Here is a 9,336-nt window from a genome sequence, read left to right as displayed (position 1 = left end):
TACACGATTCTGGTCGCACTTTTATAAAGACATTAGCATTGTGATGAAAATGATAAGCTACATCTAAAAGAATGTAATCATGAATGATAAAACAGTTAAAGGAACAAAAAAATGCTAACAGTGTTCCCAGGCAATCAACCGCCCAAATACTAACCGCACCCAATATTGCTTCTATCATTGATTGGTCGAGAGCAGGTGTGTTCTGGGCGGTATGGCCGCTGCCAACCGAGATGAAATTTGCTGAACTGAACAAATCTGTAGAATTTGCGAATGTTATGTCGTGACAAAACATTCCACTTCTCTGAAATGGGAGACTTTTTCGAATAAAGTGATGCAGTAAGTACTGATGGAAAAGATCATACGCAAAAAGATGACGTTGGGCAGGAAGCAATAAATACCTAGAATTTTCCTGTTATTCGTTTTTCAATAATTATATACGTGTGATTGAAAACACGACACAAAATTGAGACTTTGCGATGCTAGCAAAAAAATAAATAAAGAGTCACCTAATTTTCAGAGAACCTTGTGAGAAAAAAAGATGCCAACGGCACGCGGTGTTCCCAAGCGGTCACCCATCCAAGTACTGACCGCGCCCAACGTTGCTTAACTTCGGTGATCGGACGAGAACCGGTGCTTTCAACGTGGTATGGCCGTTGCCGAGGGTCATAATACCTTGCCGGTTCATCTGAGAAGCCAATTGAAACTGCAGAGCCGGCGAATGTCGTTTAAAAAATTCCACCTCTCGGAATCGAGAGACTTTTCTGAACCAAGTGATGCAGTAAGTACTGTCGGTATAAATCATAGACCAACAGATGACGTTGAGAAGGAACCAACGAATGCTTGGAATTATCGAGTCTTCCATCATTCAGGGATGAAGATTGATTTGGCGTATAAGCTTGGAAAACTATACAAAACTGAGACTGTGCGATGCTAGCACAAAAATGAAAATAGAGAAATCAGCTCGTTTTCGGAGAACCTTGTGAGAAAAAAAGGTGCCAACGGCACGCGGTGTTCCCAAGCGGTCACCCATCCAAGTACTGACCGCGCCCAACGTTGCTTAACTTCGGTGATCGGACGAGAACCGGTGCTTTCAACGTGGTATGGCCGTTGCCGAATGTCTCGAAACCTTGCCGGTTCATCCGAGAAACCAATTGAAACTGCAGAGCCTGCGAATGTCGTTCAAAAAATTCCACTTCTCGGAATCGAGAGACTTTTTTGAGTCTGGTGACGCAGTAAGTACTGTCGGGATAAATCATAGACCAACCGATGACGTTCAGAAGGAACCAACGAATGCTTGGAATTATCCGGTCTTTCATCATTTATGGATAAAGATTGGTTTGGCGTATAAGCTTGGAAAACTGTACAAAATTGAGACTGTGCGATGCTAGCAAAAAAATAAATAAGGAGTCACCTAATTTTCAGAGAACCTTGTGAGAAAAAAAGATGCCAACGGCACGCGGTGTTCCCAAGCGGTCACCCATCCAAGTACTGACCGCGCCCAACGTTGCTTAACTTCGGTGATCGGACGAGAACCGGTGCTTTCAACGTGGTATGGCCGTTGCCGGATGTCATGAAACCTTGCCGGTTCATCTCAGAAACCAATTGAAACTGTAGAGCCTGCGAATGTCGTTTAAAGAATTCCACTTCTGGGAATCGAGAGACTTTTTCGAGCCAAGTGACGCAGTAAGTACTGTCAGTATAAATCATAGACCAACCGATGACGTTCAGAGAGAACCAACGAATGCTTGAATTATCTGGTCTTTCATCATTTATGGATGAAGATTGATTTGGCGTATAAGCTTGGAAAACCGTACAAAATTGAGACTTTGTGATGCTAGCAAAAAAATAAATAAGGAGTCGCCTAATTTTCAGAGAACCTTTTGAGAGCAAAAAGATGCCAACGGCACGCGGTGTTCCCAAGCGGTCACCCATCCAAGTACTGACCGCGCCCAACGTTGCTTAACTTCGGTGATCGGACGAGAACCGGTGCTTTCAACGTGGTATGGCCGTTGCCGGATGTCATGAAACCTTGCCGGTTCATCTCAGAAACCAATTGAAACTGTAGAGCCTGCGAATGTCGTTTAAAGAATTCCACTTCTGGGAATCGAGAGACTTTTTCGAGCCCAGTGACGCAGTAAGTACTGTCAGTATAAATCATAGACCAACCGATGACGTTCAGAGAGAACCAACGAATGCTTGGAATCATCGAGTCTTCCATCATTCAGGGATGAAGATTGATTTGGCGTATAAGCTTGGAAAACTGTACAAAACTGAGACTGTGCGATGCTAGCACAAAAATGAAAATAGAGAAATCAGCTCGTTTTCGGAGAACCTTTTGAGAGCAAAAAGATGCCAACGGCACGCGGTGTTCCCAAGCGGTCACCCATCCAAGTACTGACCGCGCCCAACGTTGCTTAACTTCGGTGATCGGACGAGAACCGGTGCTTTCAACGTGGTATGGCCGTTGCCGAATGTCATGAAACCTTGCCGGTTCATGTCAGAATCCAATTGAATCTGCAAAGCCTGCGAATGTCGTTTAAAAACAACCACTCCTCGAAATCGGCCGACTTTTCTCAGACGAGTGCTATAACAATAAATATAACTGACGAACTTTGAAATCATACATAAGAAGATGCCGTTGATAAAGAAACCACTAATGCTTGGTTCCCGGTTCTCCAGTTCTCTGTCATTATATTTTTGTGAGAAACCACCTGGCCACCGGTTTCATCGTAGGAAATTTCAACGTTTCTCCAGTTCCTTTTGGTATCACGTTTTGTGACCTCAAGATTTGGCCTCAATAAAATTGTCTAACATTTTCACGTATTAATTTTTAGCTTTCAGACATTATAAGAACCTATAATTTTTACGAAAAGTTCATGCAGCTGTGGTTTCAGTTCCAAGGGTTGTTGCCTGAGATGTAGACAACCAGGTCGTCGGCGAAGGCAGTTGCTTCTATGGAGGTAACTTTATTCAGGCCAAACTGTATCAGGATTTTGCGATTGAGCACGTTAAATAAAATGGACGATTAACCGTCCCCTGATGTAGATCGTCGGCAATGGCGAACGTTTTAGAGGAGGTATTTGATCCAATCCATGCGCGAAAATGTTTGCCGTGCAACATTACCCACAGCATCTTTGTCAGATGCTTGTGAAATGTTTTTTTCAATAGCTTCTACAACATCCCGTCCAACCACTAGGTATCAAACGCTTTTTCAAGGTCAATCAGGCATGCTGCCACGCATTCGGTGATGTTCAAAGCTCAATAGATGTCCAATGTAAATTTGGATATTGTATGGATAATTGAGTGCCTGTGGCGGAAGCCAAACTCGCGCTCCAGAATATTAATTTTCATCCCAAATTACCGCTAGTGCCTTATTCATTACAACGTCGAATATTTTACTCATGCTTGGCATGCAGGCTTGTTGGCCTGTAGTTGGAGAGGTTTGAGCATTCTTTGTCTTTTTGAGTAACGCTGTAACCTTAGCTGACTTCCAACAAGCTGGGAAGTATACATTGTTCAGTGCATTATTGAACAATATGCAATAATATCTGACGATCTTGCATGGCAAGTGTTTAATTATGTTGGGGATGTGATCATAACCCACTGACTGTTTATTATGCAGATTTTTAAATATTGCCAATAACTCGAATTGAGACGTGCAGTGATTCGGGGTTTTCTCTCTTAAAGGACAAATTGCTGTGTTCTATTTGGAAAAGAAAATTGCCGTACTGTTACTGGTATTGTCTCCTTGTGTCTCCTGTTTTAATTCCATAACTTCAGTTTAAACTATCCGTATAGGATTGGGTTTTCTTCTGGACATTTATGGCGGCGAAATGTGGCCCCTTCAAGACCAATCGTGTTGCACTGACTTAACTAAAGACCATATAGAAGTCTTTCCAAAACACCCATCTGTGAAACCAAACTGATGCAGCATAAAATCATCTTCAGACACTAGGAAATACAGAACTAAAGTGAACATCAAAGAACGCAGAACAATTTAGGATTTCAGACCATTCAGAACTAATTCAAGCTTCAGACCATAAATAACCAATCCAGACTTCAGATAATTCAGAACTCTTCGAAATCATGAACAAATCATTTTAAATCACCGAACGCTTGTATTCAGAAACTCCAAACCTCAGTATCACTAAATAAATCAACAACATCGTTGTGAAACCAAATCTCCAAATCGATTACGAGAACGTCTTCGTGTTAACAAATGTATATTTGAATCAAAGCGTTGTGTACGAATAATTATTTCAATCACGCATAGTGATAGTTGACACGACCCACAACATAATTCCAGATTAAGGCAAGCTGAACAAGAAATCTATACTACCAGATCATCGAAGTTCGTGAAACTGGATCACAATGTTTGTGAATCGAGCTCAAGCCGAAAATCACGCAGCAAATGAAAGATTTCTCCCGATCTTCTTCCCAGAACGTGACACAATACTTACGAATTTGACCAAGTCCCATAAAATAATTGTTCACAGGAAATTTTTTTTTTCCCAAGATTGTATAAATTTGTCGGATGCAAATCTTGAGCATATAATTCATAGAGTATGGTCAAAATTATTTGTCTCTCTAATTATTAAGTATCAATGGACAAGGTGCGATCGGGAGAACATAAAGTAGCGGGGGTTTGGACCGGGGGGACCGAATCTGAGCCACGAGAACCAAGCTGTCCACTTGTATTTGCTCGAAAAGTCTAACTACGCAGTCCAGTTCCGGAACGCTGCGTTGCTATATAAAATCCAGATGTCTACGTTACAGTTCAGTACAAAATCGTCTCTCGACGAGACCACATCTGACGAGCTATCAATTGCGATTATTAGTAGTGTTGTGTCGAATCATCGTTAACTGAGGTTTGCGAACAAATAGAGACACACTCATCAGAGTTATCAAATGATTCAAAATCTTCATTTATATCAAATAAAGTTCCCCCTTTTTTTTGATTTATCGTTAGAAGTGAACTCTCTGAATTATCGAAGTGAGCGCATCTACTTTGAAAAAATCAACTTCCACAAAGCCCGTTTTATCTATCACCTTATCCGGGTCCTCCGGCAAGCTTCCTTGTGCATTTTCTAGAACTTTATCATCTTGTTGACTTTTAAGAAGCTTATCTGTACGATCGATCGTATCTATCTTATCTATCTAAATATCACGTCAGAATTGATCCCACCTGTCCTTGTTGTTTGGATAAATGATCAAACCCCTAGATACGAATAAAAACACCATCAACGATGTTTCTGCGTTTATCTTTCTTACATTTTTTTGAGGTATTCTGAGCCAGTTGATCGACACTAATTGTTATGTGTTAAAACTATTGTCAATCAAAGTTGTTTTTTTTTTTTTTTTTCTGAAGTTGATCACTCTTTAAACAAAATGAGATGCTTTTACACATACAAAATACAATTATTTAACAAATTACGCACATTTTAGATATTTTGCAGGAATGCTGCGAGCAACGAATCAAGGGCTAGAGTTGGGAAACGAACGACTTCTTTCGTATTTTCTCTGCTGTTGGTCCAACACCATTTTTGGTGAGTTTTTCGTATTTTCCCAGTTTTTGCTCAAAAAAAAGCGTAACCATGGCTGTCACCTTTGATCGACGTGAATCTGATATTACAAAAATTTCGTATTCTACAACATTTATAAGTTTGCGCGAAAATTATTTTCGCCACACGAGTATCAAAGAAGAAAGGGGAATTCCGCAAGATGAAGTATTCCCAAAAGCATTTCACTAAATGTGCGTAAAATGCAAACGCAAACACAACGGGACGAAAGAAGTACCTGTGGATCAGGAACAGACCCTATAAATGGCATCGTCTCAAGCAAACCGGCATGGATTGAGACGTACACCATCAACAACGGACTTATTCGATTGATTAATCCCTGTTTTAGAGCGACCTCCTTGGTTTAGATGTTCTCCGAATACCAGCAGAAACGGATGAAAGTAGAGACCCGGAAAACATGACATTGACACATGGTTCTCAAAGAGGCGGTCAAGGAAAATTATAAGTTGTCGAGTTCCGGTTCCGATTTATTCAACATACCTTAATTTCAGTACAAGTGTTCCATTGACAGTGTATCATACTATAACAAGTTGCTAAATAGTATTAGAGTGAAAGGCAAAGATAATATGAGAAAAGAGAAGTGCGGTACACGTTAGTTTCAGCTGAATATGAAAAATGTTATATATGATAGTTATTTTTGTAGTTTGTAAGTACAGTTCAAGTTTTGTCCTGCACAGAGCATCATATTGCTACTATTTCATGGAACCTATATCAAAATCAATTTATAAGTGTCCCCGTATAGTCTTGGTATTTATTTAGCTGTTAGGTTCTACGCCATTTTAAATGCTATCCTTGCAATTCTTGGTTAGTTCTTTGCTACTGGTCCTTTGATCTCTTCGTGAGTCTCACGCTCTTTTTATATTTTTTCTGCGTTCCTGGGATCTAACCCTTTGTGGATTCGGTTCCACCGTATTATTAGAGTGTTTTTCCAGTCGATCCTTGAATGAGTGATATTAGAGTGATATTCCAGGTAATCATTCAAATTCCACTCAATTCTTCGATGTACTTGTGAAATTTTCCCACTGCGGTTTCTCCAAAATTACACTTCAAAAATCGACTCTTGTATCACCAAAATATCACAATTTTAATGCACTGGCAATCTTTGAATTATAAGTCCAAGTACTTCCGAATTTGACTTAGTCCCGTCCGGAAATATCCAATTTCAGCTCTTACAGAAATAAGCGTCAAAATCGCGATAAAAACTTTAAACGCGTTAATTTTAAATGCGTTTATCTCAAAACCATATTTCGCAATCTGGTTGACATAAAATCTCAAGTTCTATCCAACAGATTAACTTGAAATTTGGTATGAATCTTCAGTATACATCCCTTTATACAGCCCATACCACGGGCAGTGCGAAATTGTTATTAAAATTATTTTGAAAAATTGTATAACATCTAAAAAGAAATATTAATTCTGCCTCCAAAAAGTCGCGATTTTCGTAATTTTTTGTTTTCTCTCTCCTTGGTACGGACTATAACTATATTCTTACTAATCGAGAAAGATCATCGTTTTTCTGTTTCGGATAAATGGGAGCACTATCATTGTATCAACTACTTCAACCGATTTTTTTGTAACGGCCGTACTTGGAGGCCCATGAGTTTTTTAATTTCTGTCTTCTCACAAAAATTTAACTGCAAGAAATTGTTTTTTTTTTTATATATCAAGCCCAAAAAACGCTCAAAATTCAGACCTCTGGATCAGAATACCCCGTTAATCGCAATGAGATTGAGTTTGTCGACCCTGAGCTTTTTTCTGCCATTATGAGTGATTGCCGAGAAAAGATTATCCAGTCGGGTGTATAAATTTTAAATACTTAGCGAGTTCTGAACAACGGCTTCTTGTATTTTCAGTAACTGATTGACGAGAACCGGTAAAATCAACACGGTACGGCAGTTGCTGAAGGAAATACTGCTGTGCCTCCTTATTTGAAAAACTGAACAAATCTATAGAGCCTGCGAATATCGTTTAACAAATTATCCATTTCCCGGAACCGAGAGACTTTTCCCAATCACGTGCTACAATAAGTGTAACTGACAAACTTTGAAATCATACGCAACAACATGACGTTGAAAAGAAAACCATGATTGATTCGAACTCTCCAGTTTCGTGGTTTAAAATTGATTGTGCACCTGTATTTAAAAAACTGTAGAAGATTGAGACTCTGCGCTGCTAGAAAAAAAATAAAAATGAAGATATCAGTTCATTTTTAGAGAACCTTAGGAGAAAAAAAAATGCCAACGGCACGCGGTGTTCCCAAGCGGTCACCCATCCAAGTACTGACCGCGCCCAACGTTGCTTAACTTCGGTGATCGGACGAGAACCGGTGCTTTCAACGTGGTATGGCCGTTGCCGAATGTCACGAAACCTTGCCGGTTCATCCGAGAAACCAATTGAAACTGCAGAGCCTGCGAATGTCATTTAAAAAATTCCACTTCCTGGAATCGAGAGACATTTTTGAATCAAGTGACGCAGTAAGTACTGTCAGTATAAATCATAGACCAACCGATGACGTTCAGAAAGAACCAACGAATGCTTGGAATTATCCGGTCGTTCATCATTTATGGATGAAGATTGACTTGGCGTATAAGCTTGCAAAACTGTACAAAATTGAGACTTTGTGATGCTAGCAAAAAAATAAATAAGGAGTCAACTAATTTTCAGAGAACCTTGTGAGAAAAAAAGATGCCAACGGCACGCGGTGTTCCCAAGCGGTCACCCATCCAAGTACTGACCGCGCCCAACGTCGCTTAACTTCGGTGATCGGACGAGAACCGGTGCTTTCAACGTGGTATGGCCGTTGCCGAATGTCTCGAAACCTTGCCGGTTCATCTGAGAAACCAATTGAATCTGCAGAGCCTCCGAATGTCGTTTAAAAAATTCCACTTCTGGGAATCGAGAGACTTTTTCGAGCCAAGTGACGCAGTAAGTACTGTCAGTATAAATCATAGACCAACCGATGACGTTCAGACAGAACCAACGAATGCTTGAATTATCTGGTCTTTCATCATTTATGGATGAAGATTGATTTGGCCTATAAGCTTGGAAAACTGTACAAAATTGAGACTGTGCGATGCTAGCAAAAAAATGAAAATAAAGAAATCAGCCCGTTTTCGGAGAACCTTGTGAGAAAAAAAGATGCCAACGGCACGCGGTGTTCCCAAGCGGTCACCCATCCAAGTACTGACCGCGCCCAACGTTGCTTAACTTCGGTGATCGGACGAGAACCGGTGCTTTCAACGTGGTATGGCCGTTGCCGAATGTTGGGAAACCTTGCCGGTTCATCTGAGAAACCAATTGAAATTGCAGAGCCTGTGAATGTCGTTTAAAAAATTCCACTTCTCGGAATCGAGAGACTTTTCCCAAACGACTGCTCAAACTGACGAACTTTGAAATCATTTGCAACACGATGACGTTGAGAAGGAACCCGTGAATACCTGGAATCCTCCAATTTTCCATCATTCCTAGATTGATACTGATTGGGCACACATGCTTGACGTACTGCACAAATTCGCGACCCCAAAAGAAAAACGAGAAAGCAACAGATGTGTCTCAAATCTTGTAACGCATTTCGAAAGTAAAATTCCATTGGCACGCATTGCTTCCTGTTGGTCACTTGTCCAAAAGTACCGACCTACGTATAATGGACATCAGGCAATCGTATCCCCAGATTCAAATCTACACTAGTTACACTGCTCCAGTGTCGCCATTTTTGAATATTTTTTCGCTAACAATTTTTTTATCATCCTTAAACGTA

At 40.4% G+C, this 9,336-nt stretch overlaps 8 non-coding genes across 8 annotated transcripts; all 8 read right to left on the bottom strand.

The window, feature by feature from the left end:
- Positions 1–539: 539 nt before the first annotated feature.
- LOC124309670 (5S ribosomal RNA) lies at positions 540–658 on the bottom strand. Its single transcript, XR_006909288.1, has one exon. It is a non-coding gene; the product is annotated as a 5S ribosomal RNA (ribosomal RNA).
- A 335-nt stretch (positions 659–993) lies between these two features.
- On the bottom strand, positions 994–1,112 carry LOC124309669 (5S ribosomal RNA). The gene has a single exon (XR_006909287.1). It is a non-coding gene; the product is annotated as a 5S ribosomal RNA (ribosomal RNA).
- Positions 1,113–1,444: 332 nt separating this feature from the next.
- LOC124309677 (5S ribosomal RNA) lies at positions 1,445–1,563 on the bottom strand. The gene has a single exon (XR_006909295.1). It is a non-coding gene; the product is annotated as a 5S ribosomal RNA (ribosomal RNA).
- A 332-nt stretch (positions 1,564–1,895) lies between these two features.
- LOC124309676 (5S ribosomal RNA) lies at positions 1,896–2,014 on the bottom strand. Its single transcript, XR_006909294.1, has one exon. It is a non-coding gene; the product is annotated as a 5S ribosomal RNA (ribosomal RNA).
- A 336-nt stretch (positions 2,015–2,350) lies between these two features.
- LOC124309675 (5S ribosomal RNA) lies at positions 2,351–2,469 on the bottom strand. Its single transcript, XR_006909293.1, has one exon. It is a non-coding gene; the product is annotated as a 5S ribosomal RNA (ribosomal RNA).
- A 5,345-nt stretch (positions 2,470–7,814) lies between these two features.
- Positions 7,815–7,933, bottom strand: LOC124309674 (5S ribosomal RNA). The gene has a single exon (XR_006909292.1). It is a non-coding gene; the product is annotated as a 5S ribosomal RNA (ribosomal RNA).
- Positions 7,934–8,265: 332 nt separating this feature from the next.
- On the bottom strand, positions 8,266–8,384 carry LOC124309671 (5S ribosomal RNA). Its single transcript, XR_006909289.1, has one exon. It is a non-coding gene; the product is annotated as a 5S ribosomal RNA (ribosomal RNA).
- Positions 8,385–8,718: 334 nt separating this feature from the next.
- LOC124309668 (5S ribosomal RNA) lies at positions 8,719–8,837 on the bottom strand. Its single transcript, XR_006909286.1, has one exon. It is a non-coding gene; the product is annotated as a 5S ribosomal RNA (ribosomal RNA).
- Between the last annotated feature and the right edge of the window lie 499 nt (positions 8,838–9,336).

The sequence above is a fragment of the Neodiprion virginianus genome, chromosome 7, assembly GCF_021901495.1.
Source record: "Neodiprion virginianus isolate iyNeoVirg1 chromosome 7, iyNeoVirg1.1, whole genome shotgun sequence".
NCBI classification, from domain to species: Eukaryota; Metazoa; Arthropoda; class Insecta; order Hymenoptera; family Diprionidae; genus Neodiprion; species Neodiprion virginianus.
Note: the sequence above shows the minus strand (reverse complement) of the source record. Positions and strands in the feature narration are given on the sequence as shown.